The 14,149-nt window shown below is 36.5% G+C and overlaps 1 long non-coding RNA gene across 1 annotated transcript in view; it reads left to right on the forward strand.

The window, feature by feature from the left end:
* The first annotated feature begins 294 nt into the window (after positions 1–294).
* The window catches only part of LOC110345464 (uncharacterized), a 33,863-nt gene continuing 20,008 nt past the window's right edge, over positions 295–14,149 (forward strand). The window contains exons 1-3 of the long non-coding RNA XR_002388822.2: positions 295–504; positions 13,852–13,952; positions 14,041–14,145. This is a non-coding gene — a long non-coding RNA (uncharacterized LOC110345464). The remainder of the gene's footprint in view (positions 505–13,851; positions 13,953–14,040; positions 14,146–14,149) is intronic.

Raw genomic sequence — 14,149 nt, forward strand, 5'->3', positions numbered from 1 at the left:
TGATTCATGATAGAACAGTGCATAAATAAATAAGTTACAGGCTTGCAATCCATGGTGCATGAATGTTAACCTGGAAAGAAGTGAATAGAGTAAAGTAATAGAGAAGGACCAGAGGAACAAATACCATTATAAGTGAGGACACTTTCTAGAATTGTGCTAGTGAAGGGATCCACCAAAAGCTGTGGGCACTGCAGACTCTTTTCTTTACACGTTAGGACCTCTCTTAACCTAACATCTGTTTCACTGATGCTTTTCATTCACTCCATAAATCTTACTGCATAAATCCAGTGCCTGCACAGACTGTACATTTGTGGCTAGAGACTACTCTCTAGCCAGCTGTGACACATTGCTGTCTCCATTTGAACTACCTGCTTAAAGACAGCATTGTGTTTTCCCCCAAATCTGTTTATGCAGGTTGCACCTGAAATGATGTAATTTACTTAAATATTATACAAACTGATGAAATATAAATGCAAAAAGAAGAGAACATTGCTTCCATAAAAGGTAAGTTGGTAAAAAAGAATTGTTCTCTATGTAGATGTGGATGAGAGGAACATAGAAGTTATTTTTTTTTAAATGAAAGGGTTCAGTATCCCCTGCCCCCACAGTGCAGCATCATGGTGAGAGAAAACTATGACTCTGGAGCCAGATCCACCTGGGTTGAAATGTGAGTTTGTCTGCTTGGCAGCTGGGTAACTTGGTGACTCAATGTGCTCATCTGCCAAGCAGGGATTAGACATAGCTCTAATCTCCTTATGCCGTCATGTGACTGTGATGACTTGTGACTGCTCAGCCTCATTTCGCAGGTTAAGGGCACAGACCTGCATCCCACTCCTCTCACTTCAAATACTTGCCTTGAGATTTGGGTCCCCAGGCTGCCTTCACTTCTGAACAGCTGGCAACAAATTAGAGCTTTCCACTAACCCCTAAGGCTTGGTGATTTGCTAGAATGACTCATAGAACTCAGGTAAATGCATTCTGGATGACTGTTGTCTTTTTATAACCCAAAGATACAAATCAGAGCCAGGGAAATGCAGAGAGATGCACACAGTGAGGTCTGGGGTGGTCCCAAGGGCAAGGATTCCAGTCCCCATCTCTCTGTAGACACCTGGACAGTATTACCTGCACCCAGCACATTTAGATGCTGAGAGCACTCAAAAGAGTTGCCCGCTAGGGAAGCTCACCTGTGCTGCTTTGGTGTCCAGGATTTCCACTGGGGTTTCATTATGTAAGCATGGTTGATTGAATCGTTGAGTGCAGGCACAATTTAACTCAACCTGCAGCTTCCCTCCCCTGTCTGATGTCAGGTAGGCTCAAAGCTTCAACCCTCTGACCACATGGTTGGTCCTTGTGACATGGTACTAAGACCTTTCTTGGATGAAGAATACATTCTTTTCCTATCTTGATTCCCCTTCTCCCTGGTACCACTCTACTGTGGTTTTAAGGTTTTTATTAATTTTAAAAATCATTTACATTTGAGATAATATCTAAAAAATTGTCTTGGGAAGAAAGCCAATATTCCAATTCATTTCATGTTATAAACCATACCATTTTTCTTATGGTTATTCAGATCACTGAGTCCTGCAGCAATCTAAATGGCAGTGTCATTATGCTAATAGTGAATGCTAGGTAAAAATGCTATGAATGGGTACAGTTTGATGGCTAGTAAATGTTTTTATCCAGTTTTCATTGTTTTTTTAAAATAGAAATTCATAGCTAGCATTTATTGATCATAGAACTCATCTTGGACTCGATTCCCATGATAAAAACCCTACTATCCATGGCTATATCAATATCTGCATTTATTATCTATTTAGCTATGCTAAGTGTGACATAAAAATACAGTTTACCTAAATTAAAAAATATTATGGTAAAAGGCACATTGCCATTAATCCCCCTCAAAAATACTTTGCTTTGTTTTTAACACACTCGTCACATTGTTCTTGCCACTTGCTGAAGCAGTTCTGGAAGTCCTCTTTCATGAGTGTCTTTTGTTGCACTGTGGTGGCTGCCTCAGTGCCCTGAATAGATTCAAAACATTTACCTTTCGTGGTCATTTTATCTTTGTGGAAAAGCCAGAAGTCTCATGATGTCAGACCTGGTGAATGATGATGAGGACATACGGTAATGTTTTTGAGCCTGTTTTTCTGTTGGAATGCACTTAGCAGCATTCATGATATTTTGGATCACACTTTGTAAAGACGCTCATGAAAGAGGACGTCTAGAATGGCTTTAGAAAGTGGCAAGAACAATCCACTAAGAAACAAGAAGAAAGCCAAACAAACGAAAAAACCCTCCCAAACCCCTAAAGCATATTTAAAACAGCTCTTACCAAGGGCAGATGTAGTACTCTTGATGTTCTCATCCAGAAAAAAATTGATTTTGTATTTTTCAAGTAGCTCTTAATACTTTAGTATTTGGAAATACTGCTACAGAACAGAAGTAGTATGAAATAATTATAAAAAGCCAAGCCAAGCATAGTGACACATGCCTCTTCCCAGTACTCTAGGAGGCTGAGGTAGGAGGATTGCCAAATTTGAGGCCAACTTGGGTAACTTAGTGATTCAGCGAGACCCTGTTTCAAAATGAAAAACTGAAAAAAGGCCTGAGGATACATACAGCTCAATCCTGTGAACTCAATTCCCTGTACCATAAAAGAAGGCTATATGCCATACGTCAGCAAGACTTAAAAAGAGTTTATCTCTGACTAAGGAGACACAAATATGAAGGAATGAACATAGAAGTCTGTTGCTGTAACACTATACCAATGATGTTCACAGAATGTCTATGTTATTAAGGAGATATTAGATTATTTTCCTAATTTTTAAAAACTAATTTGTGGAACGGTACTTGTAAGAAATGATTTCAAAAGCTTTTATGTTTTTGCGTATCAACCAAAAAATTTTTTTAAATCCTTTGCTTAGAAATTTTGTTCTGTTGTTAAACTTCAGTTATCTGGAAAATTAATTGATATGAAGTGTCTCATTCCCTGTCTGGCTAATGGAGGGGAGAAGCGGCTGTGACATGGAGGAGAGAGCATGAGGATTGGGAAGTCGGGGCCACTTATCAGCTGTTACATTGGATGCAGTTTTTCTATTTCTCCGAACCTATCTTTTCTCATGTGTAAAATGGAGATGAGAAGGTGTGCCTTACAGGATTATTGTAAAAATAAAATGAAACCGAATATACGAAATCGTTCACCACTTACTCAGAAGAGAAGGCTATAATAAAAGTTCTTTAAAAGTAGCTTATTATGGCTAGTCGAAGACCAGGAAGTCCTTCCGTCCCTCAATTTTTCTAAGCCTTCACCTGCTGAGGATCTAGCAGGTTTTATTGTTTTGTTGTTGCTGTTTTAAAATCTGAACTTGTGTGTAACGGGGCCAAACACAGAATGATGGTAGGATGGTGAGGTTTGAGAAAGGTAATTGAATTTTGGAGGTTATTGTGGATTTCCAAAAGGAGCAATGTCACTGAGTGGTGCGTGGAGCAAGGATTGCATGGACGTTTGCGTCACAAGGAATCCCTTAAGGAAGGGAGGGAGATGGGGTCGTAGGCTGAGATTAGGCGGGGATGTCGCCCCCCAGGGAGATGATGTCTCACATTTCTTGAAGGTCAGCAAGGATGAGGGAAGGGACAGTGGAAAGGGTATAGTTCTAAGAATCAGAGCTCTTTCAAGTTCAGGCCCAGCTGGTAACTCACAGCATGCCCTAGGGCACGGTCTTCAGCCTCTTCAAGCCCCTGAGAAGGGCAGGTGCTTTTACCTTCTTTGTCCACCTCATGACCTCAGGATGAAGAGCATTTGGAGAAAGGTCTGTAAAATGACCTTGAGAATTACAGTGACGATCTTACAAAATAACAAAGATGGTATAAAACAATCTTTTTAGAAAACGGTCTCTCCTTGTCCAAGATGATTACCCTATGGCTGGTGCTATGAAAATGTTCTTCGCCTGCTTATGAAGGAAATGTCTGATTCTCGAAGAAGCATTTATTGAGCTGCATCGAGCGGATAGAGCACGAACACAACAAAGGCACTTTTAGATTACAAGGCAAATCACTTCTCCCCGTTTATAAGCTGAGCCCTTCCCCAGCTCTCTGTGGACATTCTGCCTCAGTTCTTGTTCTCATTACTTCGCGACTGCTGTGGAGCTTGTCAGCTCTGTGTTCTTCATCTCGCTCAGTTTAACCACATCTCAGCAATTTTCTGACTGACAAAATTACCTGCTCTTTGTTTTCATTGAGGTAAAACGGTACCCACTCGAGGCCCCTTTACACAAGGAGGAAGGAAGAATAGCTGTTTAGAAATCTAGTGTCAAACATGGCTTTTCCAAACCACGTTGTGTTTTGACCAGTGTGGTATCAACAGAGTCAAATGTTAACATTTTTTTTCATTTTGAGCTGTGAGACTGTGAAAGAGATTCTACAGTCCGAGTCTTAAATATAACCCCGTTAGATTCAGATTTATTTTCTTCTTTAGATTTCAAGCTTATTTTTGGCACCATTTGTGTTACATGGTGGCCAAGGGTAAAAAAGAAAAATATTTCCTAAGAATTGTAAATTCCCCAAAAAGGAAGTGAGTATTTTAGAAGGGAAAACTTAGGTCATAACAGTATTTTCTCTGCTTTAGGGATCCATTCCTTAGCTAAGCATCATGCTAGACCTGGGGAGATAAAGATGAACAAGGCATTATAGTAGTCTCGCTGAACTTTGATATGTCAGAAAACACCTGCAATTCAGAATGATTGTGCTACCACAGAGGCACATACAAAATCCAATGGTGGCAACAATAAAGATGTGTCAGGGAAGGCTTGTAAGGGAGCACGGTGGGGAACTGGTCAGTTGAGAGGATTAAGTGGGCCATACCTCACATACTGCTTTGCAGACTGGAGGCAACTTTAGTAAGTTGCTTCCGATATAAGAGGAAGGGCAGATGGGCAGTGTCATCCAGTTGACTCGCTGTTTTGTTTATAAGGCCTATATATATATATTTATATATATATGTATATATATAAATATATATATTTTTTGCTGGTACATTTTAGGTATACATATGATAACATTCATCATAGGGAGCTTGTATTTGTGCATGATATATCTTGCTTCAGGACCTTAATATTTATTTTTTAACAGCTTGATTTTGGGATAAAATTGATGTAAAATCAGTGAGAATTGTCTAAATGCATTTTGACACATGTACACACCTATGAAGTCATCACCATAATGACCATATCCATAACCCCAAGTATTTTCTTCTGACTCTTTACAATCTTCACCCTTTGCCTTTCCTTTTCTCCTCTTCTCAAGTAACTAGAGACCTGCTTTCTGTTGCTTTAGATTAGTTTGTATTATCTAGAATTTCATAGAAATGCAATCATATAGTATGTGTTCATTTTTCATCTGGCTTCTTTCACTGAGCATAATTTTAATATCTGCCCACATCATTATGTGTAGCAGTATTTCATTCCTTTTTACCTCTGAGTAGCATTTCACTGTATGGATGTACCACTTTGCTTATCTGTTTACGTCTTGGTAGTCATTTGAATTGTTTCCAGGTATTAGCTATTAAAACCAAAGCTGCTATAAGTATTCCTGCCCAGGCTTTTGCAAGGGGTTATGCTTTCATTTGACTTTGGTGAACACCTCGAATTGGACTGACAGGATCATATGGTACAGATAAACTTAATTTTTAAAGAAAGGACAACCTTGTTTTCCAAAGTTGTACCATCTTACATTTTTCACTAGCAATGTATGAGAATATTGGTTGCTTCACAACCTTCCCAATATTTGTTATCATCAGCCTTTTAAAAATTTTTAGCCATTCTTATAGATGTGTGGGTGTATCCCATTGTGTTGTAAATTTTGTATTTCCTTAAAAAATAATGATGTTCATTACCTTTCATGTCCTATTTTTCATTCACATATCTTCTTTAAATATCTATTTAAATTGTTTGCCTATTTAAGAAAAATTAAGTTGTTTGAATCTCATTATTAAATTTTAAGAATTTATATATGCTCCTTACCAGACATATGATGTGCAAACAATTTTTCCTGGTTTGTTACTTTATGTTTTCTTAGCAGTACCTTTCAAAGAGCACAAGTTTGTAATTTTGATGGATAGAATATATCAGTTTGTTCTTTTAGGATTGTGTTTTTTGCGTATATAAAAATTTTTGCCTAAGAAAAGGTCTCAGTGACATTCTCTTGTTTTCTCCTAGAAGTTTTATATATTTGGGGTCTATATTAGGTTTATGGTCCATTTTGAGTTAATTTTATATATGCTATTGGATACCTATAAAAGTTTTTGTTTCTTTTTATACTTATCCAATTGTTCCAGCACCATTTTATTAAAATAGACCATTCTTTCTGTACTTAATTGCTTTCACAGCTCTGCCAAAACTCAGTTGTTAATATATGTGTGGATCTATTTCTGGATTCCGTAGCTGAACTGTTCCATTGATTTGTTTCTCTTTCTGCCAATATTGCCCTGATTGCTAACTTTATAATAGGTCTCAAAAGCACATAATGTCAATCCTTCAACTCTTTTTCTTTTAAAAAGTTCCTTCCTTCCCTCCTTCCTTCTTCCTCCTTTCTTTCTTTCTTTCTTTCTTTCTTTCTTTCTTTCTTTCTTTCTTTCTTTCTTTCTTTCTTTCTTCATGCTTCTCCATCCTTTGTATTTGCATATGAATTTTGTAAACAGTTTGTCAGTCTTTGGCGAAAGTTTGCTAGAATTTTGGTTGTGATTGTTATGAACTACAAGTTGAAGGAGCACTGAAATCTTATTAATCTGACTCATGACGAGTTACATCTTTCTCTCTAATTTCTCTCAGCAGTGTTTCGTAGTTTTAAGTGTGTAGGCCGTTTTCAAGTTTGGGCGGGTTGGTTTACCCTTCTGGATTTTGTATTTGCTGAGTTTTTGATGAAGTATTAGTTTATAACAAAACTGAGCAGAACTTGCAGAGCTCCTACACCCTCCCTGCCCCAGACACACAGCCTCCTCCCATCAGCATTCCATACCACGAGGCACTTTTGTTAGAGCTGATGAACCTGTATTATTGTGTCATTGTCATCCAGAGTCCATAGCACACATTAAGAACTCACTCTGTAGGGTTTGAGAAATGTATAATAATATGTATCATCATTATAGTATTATGCAGAGTAGTTTTACTGCCCTAAAAATCTTTTGTGGTTTACCTGTCATGCTTTCCTCCCCTGTATCCACTGGGAACCATTGATTCTTTTACTTTCTTCATAGTTTTGCCTTTCCAGAGCTTTGTATGGTTGGCACTAGACAGTGCATAAAGTTTTCTGATTGAGTGCTTTCATTTAGTAATATGAATTTAAGATCTCTTTACGTCTTTGGCTGGCATGATAGCTCATTTCTTTTTATCACTGAATAATACTCCATTGTGTGCATATACCAGTTTACATACTTACCTATTGGAGGACGTCTTGGTTGGATCCAAGTTTTGTTGATTATGAATAATGCTGATTTTTTGTGTGTGAACATAGTTTTCAATTCATTTGGGTAAATACCAAGGAATATAACTACTATGTTATATGATAAAGGTATATTTAATTTTCTCAGAAACTGCTAAACTATCTTCCAAAGTGGCTGTAGAATTTTGTATTAGGACTGCTCTTTCTCTATATCCCTTCTGGTATTTGATATTATCAGTGTTTCAGATTTTTGTCATTTTAATAGATGTATAGTGATATTTCATTGCAATTCCCTAATGACTTATGATGTTGGGTATCTTACCATATACTTACTGATCCTCTGTATATATTCTTTATATCTTTCATATGTATTACTCAGATCTTTCATTTTAAATTGGTTAATTAATTTTATTACTATTGAGTTTAAGAGTTCTTTATATATTTTATATTGTAGTAATATTTTCTCTTAATTTGTGACTCATCTCATTCACCTGGCAATCACTCTCACAGAGCATACATTTAAAATTTTAATAGTCAGGCTTATTAATTCTTTCTTTCAAGGAGCATGTCTTTGGTTTTGTACCTACAAAAAGTCATTGTCAAATCCAAGGTCATCTAGTTTTTCTCCTATGTTATCTTTTTAGGAGATTTATTTATTTGTGTATTTGGTTATTTGAGACAGGGTCTCACTATGTAGTTCAGGCTGGCATTGGACTCTATGTAGCTCAGATGGCTCAAACTTGAAGTGATCCTCCTGCCTCAGCCTCCTGAGTGCTAGGATTACAGGTGTACACCACTGTACCTGGCATTCTTCTAAGAGTTTTATCGTTTTGCATTTCACATTTAGGTCCGTTTTGAGTTAATTTTTATGAAGGATGTAAAGTCTATGTTTATATTCATTTGGGTCATATCACTATTGTTCTAACACCATTTGTTGAAAAGAGTACCTTTTCCCCTTGAGTTGTGTTTGGTCCTTTGCCAAAGACCAGTTGACTCTATTTAGGTTTGTCCTATTTCTAGGCTATTATATTCCTCTGAACTTTTGTGTATTCTTTCACCAGTACCACACTGTCTTGGTTACTGTGGTTGTGAGTGTGACAGTCAAGTGGTGTCAGTCCTTATTATTGTGTTGGCCATGTGGGGTCTTTTGAATTTCCCTGTAAACTTTGGAATCACTTTGTCGATATCCACAAAATAGCTTGGTATTTTGATTGGATTTGTGTTGATTATGTAGATAAAATTGGGAAGAACTGACATCTTGACAGTATGGAGTCTTTTTACTCATAAACATGAATCATTACATTTGGTTCTTCTCTGATTTCTTTAGAGTTTTGTAGTTTCCCTCTTCTAGATACTGAGCATGTTTTGTCAGATTTAAACCTAAGTGCTTTATTTTTTGTACTGCTAATGTTGCTGGCATTGTGTCTTTACTTTCAGATTCTACTTGTTCATTAGTGATCAACAGAAAAGGGATTAACTTTTTTTTCCCATTGCTGGGGAATAAAACTGAGGATCTTGTGTATGTTAGGCCAGTACTTTACCACTGAGCTACACCACCAGCCTAGGAATGAACTCTTGTATATTAACCATGTGTCCTTACAAACTTGCCGTATTTTTTTTATTAGTTCCAGGATTATGGCACTGATTATTTCAGATTTCCTATGTAGGCCATCGTGACATCTGTGAACAAAGAGAGTTTTATTTTGTTGCTCCTCATCTGTATACTTTTACTTCCTTATCTTGTTGCATTAGCTAGATAGGTCAAAGTGTCGAAAATGAGTGGTAAAAGGAGGCAGCTTTACTTTTTCCTGACCTTAGTGGGAGTCTACTGTCTCACCAGTTAGTGTGGTGATAGCTATAGGTTCTTTGTAGATGTTCATTATCAGGTAGAGGAAGTTCTCACTCTTTCTAGTTTGCTGAGAGTTTTTATTATAAATGGATACTGGATTTTGTCAAATACTTTCTGCATCTATTGATATGACTGTGTGATGTTTCTTTTCTAGCCTGTGCATTAACTGGCTTTTTTCCCTTGGTACTGGTGATTGAGCCGGGGTCCTTGGACTTGTGCAGCAGGCAGCCAAACCTCTGAGCTCAATGCCCGGCCCTAACTGACGTTCTGAATATTGAGCCAATCTCATCTGTCTGAAACAAGTGACACTTGGTCACGGTGTACGTTATCTTTTTTTGCTATAAATTTCTAATTGTTACTAGGGTATAGAAATATATTTGATTCTTGTATGTTGACCTTATATATTGATCCTATAAGCCTGTTAACTAATCTATTCATTCTAGTAACTTTTTAAAGACCCCATTGGATTTTCTATGTGGATAATAATGCCAGTGTTCATGAGAACTCAGTTGAAGACTTGAGCAGATTCTCAGCATTATCTTCAGAGTTCTCCTGTACTTGTCTCCTTTATGACACTGTATCCTACTATCCTCCTTGGCTTTGCATACTCCCAATCTTCTTTAAAGTCAAGGGGACTCATGTCCTCTGTCTGGATTCCTACTTCCTATACCATGGTACGGAAATGTTTTTCAGGGAGTAACGTGATAGGCATCATATGACAGTGATACATGCATCCTCATTCACAGTAGCTAAATCTTGGAAACAGCCTATATGTCCATCAACAGATGAATGGATAAAGAAAATGTGGTATTTATATACAATGGAGTACTATTTTGCCATAAAGAAGGATAAACTTGAGTCATTTGTAGGAAAATGAATGCATCTTGAGATCATAATATTAAGTGAAATACATCATACATGCAAGCTTAAATGTTGCATGGTTTCTCTTATATGAGAAACCCAAAATATAAATAAAAAGCAACATAAAAGATAGGTAGTAGGAAATAGGGGGTCTTTTGCAAACTGGAAGGGGAGGAAGAGATGGAGGGAGTGGGAGGGAGGGCGGGGAAAAGGAGGGATGAAAAGAGAATTAAGGTGAGTTATGTGCACACACCAACTTCCCATGGGCAATGTGATCGCTACATACTACAAACATGTAATGGTAAAGAATAAAAATTGAAAAAGTTTTATCCTAAGAGAAAAGGAAGGCCATCAGGCTGAGCTCATTTTTTACCTGTCCACGAGGATCACTGTCCTTCATTGCCTGATGTGAAATTTCTTTAAAAATGAATTTTCATAATTTCATCTGTTTTTTAAGGAAGCATAATATTGTGTATTTATGGGTTATAATTTATTTAACTGTTCTCTTACTGGTAGGTATTTAGATTGCTTCCTTTTTCTTCTTTAGGAATAAATGCAATGAATATCCTTCTAAACATTGCCTGAATTACACTGTATTTTGTACAAACACAGTGGTTATTGAGATATATAAAATTATATTTTAAAACAACACAATTTAGTGCCCATTATATAATAAGAACTATATATAATCCTATGGAGAACTCTTAAAGATATGATTTTTCAAAATAATTAAAGTATAAAGTAAGAGAATAGGAAAACATAGTCACTCTCAGCTTATCCAAATCCCCAGGAGAATTAGGAGTTGTAGGTAAAAGACATTTTGGATATCTGAAAGATAAAAATTACACTAAAATATGATATGACCTCGTATCATACTCCTTGTACTGAAATCCTGAAAATCATGTTATGTATTTTCTAACTCTAATATAAAGAGTAAAATTAAATAATTTAACATCTTATGATCCAAAAACATCCTTATAAGTATGAATATTTATACTCTGTTGTGGATATGGGACATTGAGCTGAATCAGTACTGGAAAATGCCCTGAATTACAAAGCAGGATGGTCAGGCACTGGGTTAACCTACTGGTAGACTGGGTCTTTTTTTGCAGTACTCTCATAGTGTATATTTTATGTGTGGATCTACATGAGTTATCAGAGTCTGTCTCTTTAGAGTGATTTATATCCCCATCTCTCCTTTCTTGAGATCCTTAGTTCCTAAAGGGCAGGGACACTGTGTTCCTCAGCTCCTGGGTAAGTACTGGATATGATTAATTTAATCAGATGCACGAAGGACTTGGGAGGGTCAGAAATTTCAAACTCTTTTTGAATGAGTTGGGATATACTTAAATAGTTAATTTCGAAAAACTACTGAACATGTCATGATAGAAAAACATCTGAATCTAATGTGTGTCTTTGTACTTATGGGTAGTTTAGTAATGTGCACATGGACCAGCAAGAGCGTACAGAGAGTACACAGAGCCAAACATGAATTAAATGGAGAAATGAGAATTAAATGGAGAGGAATTAAGATGAAAGCCTTCCTTTTGGAACTTATCTCTCACTCTCAGCCTGTATCTTTGCTGCTCTACGTACACATTGCTAAACTCTCCATAGGTACACAGACAAAGTTTAGATTAAGATGGGGACTGTTGTCTTGCTTTCACATTGGACTGTTAGGATTTAATACTTTTTTTTTTTAAAAGAAAAAGCAGTCTAGCCTTGGTTGTTTTGTGTCTTCTTTCCCATTCAATATATTGTCATGACACCAATGATAGAAATTCTTAAAACTAATTGAATAAATACATACATTGCATACTTACTCTTCAAATGTCACTTTGCTGGGGAAACTTAGCATCTACTTTATATTTATTAATTTTTTGGGGTACCAGGGATCAAACTCGTGACCTTGCGCTTGCAAGGCAGGCACTGGAACCACTGAGCTAAATCTCCGGCCCCTAGGATCTACGTTTTAAAACGTTGATTGCCTAGCCATAGTCTATTTCCTCTGAAACAGAGTTTTCTTTGGGGGTTAAGAGGATAAACTCCCCAAAGAATAAATTGGAAATTAAACTGTAAAGCATTTCTCAAATGTTTCCTTCACACTATGAATAATTCTTACTTTGCTATTTAAAAGCTTATTGGGGAAGAAGGATAATCCATGCCTAGCTTGAGTTTTCAAGAAGACTGGCTACACCTTGGCAGAATTCACTTCTGCATTTAAATATTATTCATAATTTATGATTGCTATCCTTGCCTGTTTTTCAACAAAGATCGATCTAAGAATGAAATATTTTCTTCCTCATGTCTCTTATATGCACTGATAAACCTGAAATGTACAAAGGATAGCTGGGTTTTTGTTTTCTGTATGGATTGCTTATATATCCTACCCCAGGGAATGGTGTGGAGTAGGTTATAGGAAAGATGTACTGAAGAAGAAAAAAGTATTCTAAGAAATACATTGATATTGGTTCCAAGTTTTTGAGAGTCTTAGAGGAAAAAAGATCTTAGACAAAATAATGAAGAATGCTGAGCTAAATACCATTTTTCCAATCTGCTGATTCCCAAATGCAAAAGATTTCATTGTGGAATGCATAATCTTTGACAAAATTTCTTTCCTGATACATTTTGGTATGTGATTAATTTTATGAACTGCCTAAAATATAATAGCCTTCTATTTTGGTAAGTCTTTGAATCAATTTGGTAATGATTGAATCTAGGCTTTGACTAAAAGAATAATAATGAGAGAGTGATTTAAGAATAAGTTCCTTACATGAGGGAGATGGGTTATTTCAACATATTCTTTTTCTGCCCCAGTACAGTCACATGAGAATATCTAGGTACAATCTCCTGCAAAGTATGGAGAAATAAAGCAACAAGTACCATAGACATTGTGTATGTATATGCAAAAGTGTGCACAGGGGTAAAGACATTTTAGTGGTGACTGATAAAAAGTAATTTAAATAATTATCTTTCATATGAATAAAGAAATCTGGTATCAAACATTTTAAAGCACTGAAGTTTTAAAAGTGATGCTATTTGATTCCCGATTTCTACGGTGTAGGTAACATCAAGGTGAGAAATTAGCACTCTGATGAAATAAACCTTCCTTGTTAGCTTATTTAGATTTGTAACCCACTGTGTGAGGAGAACCACGGCTCAAGTTATGTGGTCTCATCAGCCGGCCTGCTTTGATTCAGTGCTCTGGGCTGCGAGTCAACAGCAGCTGCGACATTTGGTTTATGCATGAGGTCAGAGGAGATCACTGGTTTTCAAAGGATGATCCCTGATGCCCGCTGGCTCTCTGGCTGCGCCTAGGGCGTCCTCAAAAGGAAGCAAATGGTCAACTTCTTTCTCTGCCCAGGCTTGAGTTAGAGCGGTTCCATGTTTATTTGTTTTATATATTGGGGTTCTACAAATGTCTTCTTTTGAAAAAAAAGTTTTCCTTTACAACAAAGATATTTGCAAGCCCATGGTATAGATGCACTTATGCTTTTTTAAAAAATTCTCTTTTCCTATTTAAAATTCATCCATGGATACAACTGAAATATAAATGGAAGTACCTATAAAATCAGTACCAAACGCAGTATAATAATTCATAATTGCTATAGTTATTAATAGCATATCATTAATGATGGCTCACTAAGGGATGTAGCAGAGGAACAATAAATTACAGGTTATGTCTAATTTTCTTTCCCTCTCTCCAGCTATTTCTTCTAATTTTAGAAAGCAGATAGAAAAGCAAGTGAATGAGAGAGTGATACTATTCATGGGAGAATCCTGAATCTGTTCTAATTTATCAAAGAAGGTAAATCATGAGTATGACTGACACTCTAATTATTACTATTAAAATTATTTCAACACTACTCATTACTAATAACATCATACCATTTCAGAATTTTCTGTGACAAGGAGCAGGAAAACATTGCTTTGATTTAAAAATATGAAATTTCTGGATTGCAATGGACAACATTCTATTGAGGACACCTTAGATTTTTGAGGTAA

This window comes from Heterocephalus glaber, unplaced genomic scaffold, assembly GCF_053883595.1.
Source record: "Heterocephalus glaber isolate CG9 unplaced genomic scaffold, H.glaber_assembly_v1.0 deba00001600, whole genome shotgun sequence".
NCBI lineage: Eukaryota > Metazoa > Chordata > Mammalia > Rodentia > Bathyergidae > Heterocephalus > Heterocephalus glaber.